This window comes from Amblyomma americanum, unplaced genomic scaffold (genome assembly GCF_052857255.1).
Source record: "Amblyomma americanum isolate KBUSLIRL-KWMA unplaced genomic scaffold, ASM5285725v1 scaffold_65, whole genome shotgun sequence".
Classification (NCBI taxonomy): domain Eukaryota; kingdom Metazoa; phylum Arthropoda; class Arachnida; order Ixodida; family Ixodidae; genus Amblyomma; species Amblyomma americanum.
In genome coordinates, this window is record NW_027526537.1 from 123,389 (window position 1) to 136,315 (window position 12,927).

The window sequence follows — 12,927 nt, forward strand, 5'->3', positions numbered from 1 at the left end:
AAATCCCGTCAATTCACCGGCGCATCAGAACGAAGCCGCTGTATCTTAATGCAGCTGTACCGCAGGCACTTGGTCAGCCGTCGGGCGCTTCGCCTGTGAAACGCAAGGTGAAAAAAATCACGCTCTGCTCCGTGCGCTGCACCGCTGCCAAATAGTTGCAGCGATGTTCGTAGCGTCCTTTTAAGCCAGGCTAAGTGGGCATGTCACGTGGTTTCAAAAATCCCGCCAATTCACCGGCGCATCAGGACGAATCCGCTGTATCTAAATGCAGCTGTACCGCAGGCACTTGGTCAGCGGTCGGGCGCTTCGCCTGTGAAACGCAAGGTGAATTAAATCACGCTATGCTCCGTGCGCTGCACCGCTGCCAAATAGTTTCAGCGATGTTCGTGGCGTCCTTCTAAGCCAGGCTAAGAAGGCATGTCACGTGGTTTCAAAAATCCCGCCAATTCAGCGGCGCATCAGGACGAAGCCGCTGTATCTTAATGCAGCTTTACCGCAGGCACTTGGTCAGCGGTCGGGAGCTTCGCCTGTGAAACGCAAGGTGAAAAAAATCACGCTCTGCTCCGTGCGCTGCACCGCTGCCAAATAGTTCCAGCGATGTTCGTGGCGTCCTTTTAAGCCAGGCTAAGTGGGCATGTCACGTGGTTTCAAAAATCCCGCCAATTCAGCGGCGCATCAGGACGAAGCCGCTGTATCTTAATGCAGCTGTACCGCAGGCACTTGGTCAGCGGTCGGGCGCTTCGCCTGTGAAACGGAAGGTGAAAAAAATCACGCTCTGCTCCGTGCGCTGCACCGCTGCCAAATAGTTGCAGCGATGTTCGTGGCGTTCTTTTAAGCCAGGCTAAGTGGGCATGTCACGTGGTTTCGAAAATTCCGCCAATTCACCGGGGTATCAGGACGAAGCCGCTGTATCTTAATGCAGCTGTACCGCAGGCACTTGGTCAGCGGTCGGGCGCTTCGCCTGTGAAACGGAAGGTGAAAAAAATCACGCTCTGCTCCGTGCGCTGCACCGCTGCCAAATAGTTGCAGCGATGTTCGTGGCGTTCTTTTAAGCAAGGCTAAGTGGGCATGTCACCTGGTTTCAAAAATCCCGCCAATTCAGCGGCGCATCAGGACGAAGCCGCTGTATCTTAATGCAGCTGTACCGCAGGCACTTGGTCAGCGGTCGGGCGCTTCGCCTGTGAAACGCAAGGTGAATTAAATCACGCTATGCTCCGTGCGCTGCACCGCTGCCAAATAGTTTCAGCGATGTTCGTGGCGTCCTTCTAAGCCAGGCTAAGAAGGCATGTCACGTGGTTTCAAAAATCCCGCCAATTCAGCGGCGCATCAGGACGAAGCCGCTGTATCTTAATGCAGCTTTACCGCAGGCACTTGGTCAGCGGTCGGGCGCTTTGCCTGTGAAACGCAAGATGAAAAAAATCACGCTCTGCTCCGTGCGCTGCCCCGCTGCCAAATAGTTCCAGCGATGTTCGTGGCGTCCTTTTAAGCCAGGCTAAGTGGGCATGTCACGTGGTTTCAAAAATCCCGCCAATTCAGCGGCGCATCAGGACGAATCCGCTGTATCTTAATACAGCTGTACCGCAGGCACTTGGCCAGCGGTCGGGCGCTTCGCCTGTGAAACGGAAGGTGAAAAAAATCGCGCTCTGCTCCGTGCGCTGCACCGCTGCCAAATAGTTGCAGCGATGTTCGTGGCGTTCTTTTAAGCCAGGCTAAGTGGGCATGTCACGTGGTTTCAAAAATCCCGCCAATTCACCGGGGTATCAGGACGAAGCCGCTGTATCTTAATGCAGCTGTTCCGCAGGCACTTGGTCAGCGGTCGGGCGCTTCGCCTGTGAAACGGAAGGTGAAAAAAATCACGCTCTGCTCCGTGCGCTGCACCGCTGCCAAATAGTTGCAGCGATGTTCGTGGCGTTCTTTTAAGCCAGGCTAAGTGGGCATGTCACGTGGTTTCAAAAATCCCGCCAATTCAGCGGCGCATCAGGACGAAGCCGCTGTATCTTAATGCAGCTGTACCGCAGGCACTTGGTCAGCGGTCGGGCGCTTCGCCTGTGAAACGGAAGGTGAAAAAAATCACGCTCTGCTCCGTGCGCTGCACCGCTGCCAAATAGTTGCAGCGATGTTCGTGGCGTTCTTTTAAGCCAGGCTAAGTGGGCATGTCACGTGGTTTCAAAAATCCCGCCAATTCACCGGTGCACCAAACCAAGCCGCTGTATCTTAATGCAGCTGTACCGCAGGCACTTGGTCAGCGGTCGGGCGCTTCGCCTGTGAAACGCAAGGTGAAAAAAATCACGCTCTGCTCCGTGCGCTGCACCGCTGCCAAATAGTTCCAGCGATGTTCGTGGCGTCCTTTTAAGCCAGGCTAAGTGGGCATGTCACGTGGTTTCAAAAATCCCGCCAATTCACCGGCGCATCAGGACGAATCCGCTGTATCTAAATGCAGCTGTACCGCAGGCACTTGGTCAGCGGTCGGGCGCTTCGCCTGTGAAACGCAAGGTGAAAAAAATCACGCTCTGCTCCGTGCGCTGCACCGCTGCCAAATAGTTGCAGCGATGTTCGTAGCGTCCTTTTAAGCCAGGCTAAGTGGGCATGTCACGTGGTTTCAAAAATCCCGCTAATTCTCCGGCGCATCAGGACGAAGCCGCTATACCTTAATGAAGCTGTACCGCAGGCACTTTGTCAGCGGTCGGGCGCTTCGCCTGTGAAACGCAACATGTAAACAATCACGCTCTGCTCCGTGCGCTGCACCGGTGCTAAATGGTTCCAGCGATATTCGTGGCGTCCTTTTAAGCCAGGCTAAGTGGGCATGTCACGTGGTTTCAAAAATCTCGCTAATTCTCCGGCGCTCAGGACGAAGCCGCTGAATCTTAATGCAGCGGTACCGCAGGCACTTTGTGAGCGGTCGGGCGCTTCGCCTGTGAAACGCAAGGTGAAAAAAATCACGCTCTGCTCCGTGCGCTGCACCGCTGCCAAATAGTTGCAGCGATGTTCGTGGCGTCCTTTTAAGCCAGGCTAAGTGCGCATGTCAAGTGGTTTCAAAAATCCCGCCAATTCACCAGCGCATCAGGACGAAGCCGCTGTATCTTAATGCAGCTGTACCCCAGGCACTTGGTCAGAGGTCGGGCGCTTCGCCTGTGAAACGCAAGATCAAAAAAATCACTCTCTGCTCCGTGCACTGTACCGCTGCCAAATAGTCGCAGCGATGTTCGTGGCGTCCTTTTAAGCCAGGCTCAGTGGGCATGTCACGTGGTTTCAAAAATCCCGCCAATTCAGCGGCGCATCAAGACGAAGCCGCTGTATCTTAATGCAGCTGTACCGCAGGCACTTGGTCAGCGGTCGAGCGTTTCGCTTGTGAAATGCAAGATGAAAAAAATCACGCTATGCTCCGTGCGCGGCACCACTGCCAAATGGTTTCAGCGATGTTCGTGGCGTCCTTCTAAGCCAGGCTAAGTAGGCATGTCATGTGGTTTCAAAAATCCCGTCAATTCACCGGCGCATCAGAACGAAGCCGCTGTATCTTAATGCAGCTGTACCGCAGGCACTTGGTCAGCCGTCGGGCGCTTCGCCTGTGAAACGCAAGGTGAAAAAAATCACGCTCTGCTCCGTGCGCTGCACCGCTGCCAAATAGTTGCAGCGATGTTCGTAGCGTCCTTTTAAGCCAGGCTAAGTGGGCATGTCACGTGGTTTCAAAAATCCCGCCAATTCACCGGCGCATCAGGACGAATCCGCTGTATCTAAATGCAGCTGTACCGCAGGCACTTGGTCAGCGGTCGGGCGCTTCGCCTGTGAAACGCAAGGTGAATTAAATCACGCTATGCTCCGTGCGCTGCACCGCTGCCAAATAGTTTCAGCGATGTTCGTGGCGTCCTTCTAAGCCAGGCTAAGAAGGCATGTCACATGGTTTCAAAAATCCCGCCAATTCAGCGGCGCATCAGGACGAAGCCGCTGTATCTTAATGCAGCTTTACCGCAGGCACTTGGTCAGCGGTCGGGAGCTTCGCCTGTGAAACGCAAGGTGAAAAAAATCACGCTCTGCTCCGTGCGCTGCACCGCTGCCAAATAGTTCCAGCGATGTTCGTGGCGTCCTTTTAAGCCAGGCTAAGTGGGCATGTCACGTGGTTTCAAAAATCCCGCCAATTCAGCGGCGCATCAGGACGAAGCCGCTGTATCTTAATGCAGCTGTACCGCAGGCACTTGGTCAGCGGTCGGGCGCTTCGCCTGTGAAACGGAAGGTGAAAAAAATCACGCTCTGCTCCGTGCGCTGCACCGCTGCCAAATAGTTGCAGCGATGTTCGTGGCTTTCTTTTAAGCCAGGCTAAGTGGGCATGTCACGTGGTTTCAAAAATCCCGCCAATTCACCGGGGTATCAGGACGAAGCCGCTGTATCTTAATGCAGCTGTACCGCAGGCACTTGGTCAGCGGTCGGGCGCTTCGCCTGTGAAACGGAAGGTGAAAAAAATCACGCTCTGCTCCGTGCGCTGCACCGCTGCCAAATAGTTGCAGCGATGTTCGTGGCGTTCTTTTAAGCAAGGCTAAGTGGGCATGTCACGTGGTTTCAAAAATCCCGCCAATTCAGCGGCGCATCAGGACGAAGCCGCTGTATCTTAATGCAGCTGTACCGCAGGCACTTGGTCAGCGGTCGGGCGCTTCGCCTGTGAAACGCAAGGTGAATTAAATCACGCTATGCTCCGTGCGCTGCACCGCTGCCAAATAGTTTCAGCGATGTTCGTGGCGTCCTTCTAAGCCAGGCTAAGAAGGCATGTCACGTGGTTTCAAAAATCCCGCCAATTCAGCGGCGCATCAGGACGAAGCCGCTGTATCTTAATGCAGCTTTACCGCAGGCACTTGCTCAGCGGTCGGGCGCTTTGCCTGTGAAACGCAAGATGAAAAAAATCACGCTCTGCTCCGTGCGCTGCACCGCTGCCAAATAGTTCCAGCGATGTTCGTGGCGTCCTTTTAAGCCAGGCTAAGTGGGCATGTCACGTGGTTTCAAAAATCCCGCCAATTCAGCGGCGCATCAGGACGAAGCCGCTGTATCTTAATGCAGCTGTACCGCAGGCACTTGGTCAGCGGTCGGGCGCTTCGCCTGTGAAACGGAAGGTGAAAAAAATCGCGCTCTGCTCCGTGCGCTGCACCGCTGCCAAATAGTTGCAGCGATGTTCGTGGCGTTCTTTTAAGCCAGGCTAAGTGGGCATGTCACGTGGTTTCAAAAATCCCGCAAATTCAGCGGCGCATCAGGACGAAGCCGCTGTATCTTAATGCAGCTGTACCGCAGGCACTTGGTCAGCGGTCGGGCGCTTCGCCTGTGAAACGGAAGGTGAAAAAAATCACGCTCTGCTCCGTGCGCTGCACCGCTGCCAAATAGTTGCAGCGATGTTCGTGGCGTTCTTTTAAGCCAGGCTAAGTGGGCATGTCACGTGGTTTCAAAAATCCCGCCAATTCACCGGTGCACCAAACCAAGCCGCTGTATCTTAATGCAGCTGTACCGCAGGCACTTGGTCAGCGGTCGGGCGCTTCGCCTGTGAAACGCAAGGTTAAAAAAATCACGCTCTGCTCCGTGCGCTGCACCGCTGCCAAATAGTTCCAGCGATGTTCGTGGCGTCCTTTTAAGCCAGGCTAAGTGGGCATGTCACGTGGTTTCAAAAATCCCGCCAATTCACCGGCGCATCAGGACGAATCCGCTGTATCTAAATGCAGCTGTACCGCAGGCACTTGGTCAGCGGTCGGGCGCTTCGCCTGTGAAACGCAAGGTGAAATAAATCACGCTATGCTCCGTGCGCTGCACCGCTGCCAAATAGTTTCAGCGATGTTCGTGGCGTCCTTCTAAGCCAGGCTAAGTAGGCATGTCACGTGGTTTCAAAAATCCCGCCAATTCAGCGGCGCATCAGGACGAAGCCGCTGTATCTTAATGCAGCTTTACCGCAGGCACTTGGTCAGCGGTCGGGCGCTTCGCCTGTGAAACGCAAGGTGAAAAAAATCACGCTCTGCTCCGTGCGCTGCACCGCTGCCAAATAGTTCCAGCGATGTTCGTGGCGTCCTTTTAAGCCAGGCTAAGTGGACATGTCACGTGGTTTCAAAAATCCCGCCAATTCAGCGGCGCATCAGGACGAAGCCACTGTATCTTAATGCAGCTGTACCGAAGGCACTTGGTCAGCGGTCGGGCGCTTCGCCTGTGAAACGCAAGGTGAAAAAAATCACGCTCTGCTCCATGCGCTGCACCGCTGCCAAAAAATTCCAGCGATGTTCGTGGCGTCCTTCTAAGCCAGACTAAGTGGGCATGCCACGTGGTTTCAGAAATCCCGCTACTTCTCCGGCGCATCACGACGAAGCCGCTGTATCCTAATGCAGCTGTACCGCAGGCACTTGGTCAGCGGTCGGGCGCTTCGCCTGTGAAACGCAAGGTGAAAAAAATCACGCTCTGCTCCGTGCGCTGCACCGCTGCTAAATGGTTCCAGCGATGTTCGTGGCGTTCTTTTAAGCCAATCTAAGTGGGCATGTCACGTGGTTTCAAAAATCGCGCCAATTCACCGGCGCATCAGGACGAAGCCGCTGTATCTTAATGCAGCTGTACCGCAGGCACTTGGTCAGCGGTCGGGCGCTTCGCCTGTGAAACGCAAGGTGAAAAAAATCACGCTCTGCTCCGTGCGCTGCACCGCTGCTAAATGGTTCCAGCGATGTTCGTGGCGTTCTTTTAAGCCAGGCTAAGTGGGCATGTCACGTGGTTTCAAAAATCCCGCCAATTCACCGGCGCATCAGGACGAAGCCGCTGTATCTTAATGCAGCTGTACCGCAGGCACTTGGTCAGCGGTCAGGCGCTTCGCCTGTGAAACGCAAGGTGAAAAAAATCACGCTCTGCTCCGTGCGCTGCACCGCTGCTAAATGGTTCCAGCGATGTTCGTGGCGTTCTTTTAAGCCAGGCTAAGTGGTCTTGTCGCGTGGTTTCAAAAATCCCGCCAATTCACCGGCGCATCAGGACGAAGCCGCTGTATCTTAATGCAGCTGTACCGCAGGCACTTGGTCAGCGGTCGGGCGCTTCGCCTGTGAAACGCAAGGTGAAAAAAATCACGCTGTGCTCCGTGCGCTGCACCGCTGCCAAATGATTCCAGCGATGTTCGTGGCGTCCTTCTAAGCCAGGCTAAGTGGGCATGTCACGTGGTTTCAAAAATCGCGCCAATTCACCGGCGCATCAGGACGAAGCCGCTGTATCTAAATGCAGCTGTACCGCAGGCACTTGGTCAGCGGTCGGGCGCTTCGCCTGTGAAACGCAAGGTGAAAAAAATCACGCTCTGCTCCGTGCGCTTCACCGCTGCCAAATGGTTCCAGCGATGTTCGTGGCGTCCTTTTAAGCCAGGCTAAGTGGGCATGTCACGTGGTTTCAAAAACCCGTTAATTCACCGGCGCATGAGGACGAAGCCGCCGTATCTTAATGCAGCTGTACCGCAGGCACTTGGTCAGCGGTCGGGCGCTTCGCCTGTGAAACGCAAGGTGAAAAAAATCACGCTCTGCTCCGTGCGCTGCACCGCTGCCAAATGGTTCCAGCGATGTTCGTGGCGTCCTTCTAAGCCAGGCTGAGTGGGCATGTCACGTGGTTTCAAAAATCCCGTCAATTCACCGGCGCATCAGGACGAAGCCGCTGTATCTTAATGCAGCTGTACCGCAGGCACTTGGTCAGCGGTCGGGCGCTTCGCCTGTTAAACGCAAGGTGAAAAAAATCACGCTCTGCTCCGTGCGCTGCACCGCTGCCAAATGGTTCCAGCGATGTTCGTGGCGTCCTTTTAAGCCAGGCTAAGTGGGCATGTCACGTGGTTTCGAAAATCCCGCCAATTCACCGGCGCATGAGGACGAAGCCGCTGTATCTTAATGCAGCTGTACCGCAGGCATTGGTCAGCGGTCGGGCGCTTCGCCTGTGAAACGCAAGGTGAAAAAAATCACGCTCTGCTCCGTACGCTGCACCGCTGCCAAATAGTTCCAGCGATGTTCGTGGCGTCCTTTTAATTCAGGCTAAGTTGGCATGTCACGTGGTTTCAAAAATCCCGCCAATTCACCGGCGCATCAGGACGAAGCCGCTGTATCTTAATGCAGCTCTACCGCAGGCACTTGGTCAGCGGTCGGGCGCTTCTTCGCCTGTGAAACGCAAGGTGAAAAAAATCACGCTCTGCTCCATGCGCTGCACCGCTGCCAAATAATTCCAGCGATGTTCGTGGCGTCCTTCTAAGCCAGACTAAGCGGGCATGTCACGTGGTTTCAAAAATCCCGCTAATTCTCCGGCGCATCAGGACGAAGCCGCTATACCTTAATGAAGCTGTACCGCAGGCACTTTGTCAGCGGTCGGGCGCTTCGCCTGTGAAACGCAACATGTAAACAATCACGCTCTGCTCCGTGCGCTGCACCGGTGCTAAATGGTTCCAGCGATGTTCGTGGCGTCCTTTTAAGCCAGGCTAAGTGGGCATGTCACGTGGTTTCAAAAATCCCGCCAATTCACCGGCGCATCAGGACGAAGCCGCTGTATCTTAATGCAGCTCTACCGCAGGCACTTGGTCAGCGGTCGGGCGCTTCTTCGACTGTGAAACGCAAGGTGAAAAAAATCACGCTCTGCTCCGTGCGCTGCACCGCTGCCAAATAGTTGCAGCGATGTTCGTGGCGTCCTTTTAAGCCAGGCTAAGTGCGCATGTCACGTGGTTTCAAAAATCCCGCCAATTCACCAGCGCATCAGGACGAAGCCGCTGTATCTTAATGCAGCGGTACCGCAGGCACTTGGTCAGCGGTCGAGCGTTTCGCTTGTGAAATGCAAGGTGAAATAATCACGCTCTGCTCCGTGCGCTGCACCGGTGCTAAATGGTTCCAGCGATGTTCGTGGCGTCCTTTTAAGCCAGGCTAAGTGGGCATGTCACGTGGTTTCAAAAATCTCGCTAATTCTCCGGCGCTCAGGACGAAGCCGCTGTATCTTAATGCAGCGGTACCGCAGGCACTTGGTCAGCGGTCGGGCGCTTCGCCTATGAAACGCAAGGTGAAAAAAATCACGCTCTGCTCCATGCGCTGCACCGCTGCCAAATAATTCCAGCGATGTTCGTGGCGTCCTTCTAAGCCAGACTAAGTGGGCATGCCACGTGGTTTCAGAAATCCCGCTAATTCTCCGGCGCATCAGGACGAAGCCGCTGTACCTTAATGAAGCTGTACCTCAGGCACTTTGTCAGTGGTCGGGCGCTTCGCCTGTGAAACGCAACATGAAAACAATCACGCTCTGCTCCGTGCGCTGTACCGCTGCTAAATGGTTCCAGCGATGTTCGTGGCGTTCTTTTAAGCCAGGCTAAGTGGGCTTGTCGCGTGGTTTCAAAAATCCCGCCAATTCACCGGCGCATCAGGACGAAGCCGCTGTATCTTAATGCAGCTGTACCGCAGGCACTTGGTCAGCGGTCGGGCGCTTCGCCTGTGAAACGCAAGGTGAAAAAAATCACGCTCTGCTCCGTGCGCTGCACCGCTGCCATATGATTCCAGCGATGTTCGTGGCGTCCTTCTAAGCCAGGCTAAGTGGGCATGTCACGTGGTTTCAAAAATCGCGCCAATTCACCGGCGCATCAAAACGAAGCCGCTGTATCTTAATGCAGCTGTACCGCAGGCACTTGGTCAGTGGTCGGGCGCTTCGCCTGTGAAACGCAAGGTGAAAAAAATCACGCTCTGCTCCGTGCGCTGCACCGCTGCCAAATGGTTTCAGCGATGTTCGTGGCGTCCTTTTAAGCCAGGCTAAGTGGGCATGTCACGTGGTTTCAAAAATCCCGCCAATTCACCGGCGCATGAGGACGAAGCCGCTGTATCTTAATGCAGCTGTACCGCAGGCATTGGTCAGCGGTCGGGCGCTTCGACTGTGAAACGCAAGGTGAAAAAAATCACGCTCTGCTCCATGCGCTGCACCGCTGCCAAATGGTTTCAGCGATGTTCGTGGCGTCCTTCTAAGCCAAACTACGTAGGCATGTCACGTGGTTTCAAAAATCCCGTGAATTCACCGGCGCATCAGAACGAAGCCGCTGTATCTTAATGCAGCTGTACCGCAGGCACTTGGTCAGCGGTCGGGCGCTTCGCCTGTGAAACGCAAGGTGAAAAAAATCACGCTCTGCTCCGTGCGCTGCACCGCTGCCAAATAGTTGCAGTGATGTTCGTGGCGTCCTTTTAAGCCAGGCTAAGTGGGCATGTCACGTGGTTTCAAAAATCCCGCCAATTCACCGGCGTATCAGGACGAAGCCGCTGTATCTTAATGCAGCTGTACCGCAGGCACTTGGTCAGCGGTCGGGCGCTTCGCCTGTGAAACGGAAGGTCAAAAAAATCGCTCTCTGCTCCGTGCGCTGCACCGCTGCCAAATAGTTGCAGCGATGTTCGTGGCGTCCTTTTAAGCCAGGCTAAGTGGGCATGTCACGTGGTTTCAAAAATCCCGCCAATTCACGAGCGCATCAAAACGAAGCCGCTGTACCTTAATGCAGCTGTACCGCAGGCACTTGGTCAGCGGTCGGGCGCTTCGCCTGTGAAACGCAAGGTGAAAAAAATCACGCTCTGCTCCGTGCGCTGCACCGCTGCCAAATGGTTCCAGCGATGTTCGTGGCGTCCTTTTAAGCCAGGCTAAGTGGGCATGTCACGTGGTTTCAAAAATCCCGCCAATTCACCGGCGCATGAGGACGAAGCCGCTGTATCTTAATGCAGCTGTACCGCAGGCATTGGTCAGCGGTCGGGCGCTTCGCCTGTGAAACGCAAGGTGAAAAAAATCACGCTCTGCTCCGTGCGCTGCACCGCTGCCAAATAGTTCCAGCGATGTTCGTGGCGTCCTTTTAAGCCAGGCTAAGTGGGCATGTAACGTGGTTTCAAAAATCCCGCCAGTTCACCGGCGCATCAGGACGAAGCCGCTGTATCTTAATGCAGCTGTACCGAAGGCACTTGGTCAGCGGTCGGGCGCTTCTCCTGTGAAACGCAAGGTGAAAAAAATCACGCTCTGCTCCATGCGCTGCACCGCTGCCAAATATTTCCAGCGATGTTCGTGGCGTCCTTCTAAGCCAGGCTAAGTGCGCATGTCACGTGGTTTCAAAAATCCCGCCAATTCACCAGCGCATCAGGACGAAGCCGCTGTATCTTAATGCAGCTGTACCCCAGGCACTTGGTCAGTGGTCGGGCGCTTCGCCTGTGAAACGCAAGGTCAAAAAAATCACTCTCTGCTCCGTGCACTGCACCGCTGCCAAATAGTCGCAGCGATGTTCGTGGCGTCCTTTTAAGCCAGGCTCAGTGGGCATGTCACGTGGTTTCAAAAATCCCGCCAATTCACCGGCGCATCAAGACGAAGCCGCTGTATCTTAATGCAGCTGTACCGCAGGCACTTGGTCAGCGGTCGAGCGTTTCGCTTGTGAAATGCAAGGTGAAAAAATCACTCTCCGCTCCGTGCGCTGCACCACTGCCAAATAGTTGCAGCGATGTTCGTGGCGTCCTTTTAAGCCAGGCTAAGTGGGCATGTCACGTGGTTTAAAAATCCCGCCAATTCACCGGCGTATCAGGACGAAGCCGCTGTATCTTAATGCAGCTGTACCGCAGGCACTTGGTCAGCGGTCGGGCGCTTCGCCTGTGAAACGGAAGGTAAAAAAAATCGCTCTCTGCTCCGTGCACTGCACCGCTGCCAAATAGTCGCAGCGATGTTCGTGGCGTCCTTTTAAGCCAGGCTCAGTGGGCATGTCACGTGGTTTCAAAAATCCCGCCAATTCACCGGCGCATCAAGACGAAGCAGCTGTATCTTAATGCAGCTGTACCGCAGGCACTTGGTCAGCGGTCGAGCGTTTCGCTTGTGAAATGCAAGGTGAAAAAATCACTCTCCGCTCCGTGCGCTGCACCGCTGCCAAATAGTTGCAGCGATGTTCGTGGCGTCCTTTTAAGCCAGGCTAAGTGGGCATGTCACGTGGTTTCAAAAATCCCGCCAATTCACGAGCGCATCAAAACGAAGAAGCAGTACCTTAATGCAGCTGTACCGCAGGCACTTGGTCAGCGGTCGGGCGCTTCGCCTGTGAAACGCAAGATGAAAAAAATCACGCTATGCTCCGTGCGCTGCACCGCTGCCAAATAGTTTCAGCGATGTTCGTGGCGTCCTTCTAAGCCAGGCTAAGTAGGCATGTCACGTGGTTTCAAAAATCCCGTCAATTCACCGGCGCATCAGAACGAAGCCGCTGTATCTTAATGCAGCTGTATCGCAGGCACTTTGTGAGCGGTCGGGCGCTTCGCCTGTGAAACGCAAGGTGAAAAAAATCACGCTCTGCTCCGTGCGCTGCACCGCTGCCAAATAGTTGCAGTGATGTTCGTGGCGTCCTTTTAAGCCAGGCTAAGTGGGCATGTCACGTGGTTTCAAAAATCCCGCCAATTCACCTGCGCATCAGGACGAAGCCGCTGTACCTTAATGCAGCTGTACCTCAGGCACTTTGTCAGCGGTCGGGCGCTTCGCCTGTGAAACACAACATGAAAACAATCACGCTCTGCTCCGTGCGCTGTACCGCTGCTAAATGGTTCCAGCGATGTTCGTGGCGTTCTTTTAAGCCAGGCTAAGTGGGCTTGTCGCGTGGTTTCAAAAATCCCGCCAATTCACCGGCGCACCAAACCAAGCCGCTGTATCTAAATGCAGCTGTACCGCAGGCACTTGGTCAGCGGTCGGGCGCTTCGCCTGTGAAACGCAAGGTGAAAAAAATCACGCTCTGCTCCGTGCGCTGCACCGCTGCCAAATGGTTCCAGCGATGTTCGTGGCGTCCTTTTAAGCCAGGCTAAGTGGGCATGTCACGTGGTTTCGAAAATCCCGCCAATTCACCGGCGCATGAGGACGAAGCCGCTGTATCTTAATGCAGCTGTACCGCAGGCATTGGTCAGCGGTCGGGCGCTTCGCCTGTGAAACGCAAGGTGAAAAAAATCACGCTCTGCTCCG